The sequence below is a fragment of the Suricata suricatta genome, chromosome 2 (genome assembly GCF_006229205.1).
Source record: "Suricata suricatta isolate VVHF042 chromosome 2, meerkat_22Aug2017_6uvM2_HiC, whole genome shotgun sequence".
Lineage (NCBI taxonomy): Eukaryota > Metazoa > Chordata > Mammalia > Carnivora > Herpestidae > Suricata > Suricata suricatta.
Genome location: NC_043701.1, coordinates 112533312 through 112534431, shown reverse-complemented (window position 1 = coordinate 112534431; position 1120 = coordinate 112533312). Strand labels below are relative to the sequence as shown.

General features: G+C 45.7%; 1 long non-coding RNA gene and 1 pseudogene across 2 annotated transcripts in view; both read left to right on the top strand.

Moving 5' to 3' along the window:
• The window catches only part of LOC115285395, an 818-nt gene extending 412 nt beyond the window's left edge, over positions 1 to 406 (top strand). Inside the window, exon 2 of one of the 2 annotated variants that reach the window (XR_003905504.1) lies at positions 221 to 406. This is a non-coding gene — a long non-coding RNA (uncharacterized LOC115285395). Of the gene's footprint in view, positions 1 to 78 lie in introns of both variants that reach the window. The other variant, XR_003905505.1, reaches the window with a different exon arrangement.
• LOC115285394 overlaps positions 1 to 1120 on the top strand; it is a 42531-nt pseudogene that overhangs the window by 17188 nt on the left and 24223 nt on the right.

Below are 1120 nucleotides of genomic sequence, written 5' to 3'. Positions count from 1 at the left end.
GGCGGGCGGAGCCGCACGCCTGCCGGCGCCGCCTCCGTTAGCGCTCCGCCGCTTGGGCCTCTTTTCCTTCTTCCTGAGGTCTGACCTGCTCGTCGGTCTTGTCCTTCGCGGCCCCTTGAAGCGTGTCTTCACTCAGTCTGGCCCGGCGTTTAGCAAGGATCTTCAGGAGGCCCTTATTTTTGTCTCATTGACTAGAAACGTTTCTGTTTTCCTCTTGAAGGTTAGTGACTGACTCAGGATCACAGTTCATTAGAGGCGAAGACTGGAAGTTGTGTGTCTTCGACTCAGAAGAGAGAACTGCTTGCTTTTCCACATGAAGTAAAGCAAATTACTTGATAAAAAGACCTTTTGAGAAACGGCAAGCAGAATAAAGACATTAAAACATAGCCCTTTCCTTAAAGCACTGCTTTTTATCGTTTTCTGTGAGATCACTACAAAGGATTAGTAACACTAGGAAAACTCATAAACAGATTAGTCAGGAGCATTTTTTTTTAACTTTATTTATTATCGAGAGAGAGAGAGAGAGAGAGAGAGAGAAAAGAGTAAGCGTGTCCTGGAAGGGGCATAGAGAGAGGGAGAATGCCAAGCACGTTTCACACTGTCAGTGCAGAGCCTGATGTGGGGCTTGATCCCAGGAACCCTGAGATCGTGATGAACCAAGACTGAGCCACCCATGTGCCCTAGGTCGGGTGTATTTTTTTAATATTTTTTTAATGTTTTTTATTTATTTTTGAGAGACAGAGAGAGACCATGGGAGCAGAGGAGGGGCAGAGAGAGGGAGATACTGAAGCAGGCTCCAGGCTCTGAGCTAGCTGTCAGCACAGAGCCCAATGCGGGGCTCGAACCCTCAAACAGTGAGATCATGACCTGAGTCGAAACTGGAAGCTGAACTCTTAACTGACTGAGCCACCCAGACTCCCCAGGTCAGGCGTATTTTTTACTACAACAGTTTTGGTGAGGAGTCAGCGTTACTACGCTGAGTGTATTGTTTCATTTAAACCAACGTTTTTATTTAAAAATGTTTTGTGAGCATCAAGAGAAGTTTAAACTGAAAAAGAAATCCCCAGGAAGCAAATATTTACATTTACCCAGTGGAAACTTTTAGGCCCAGAGTTACTAC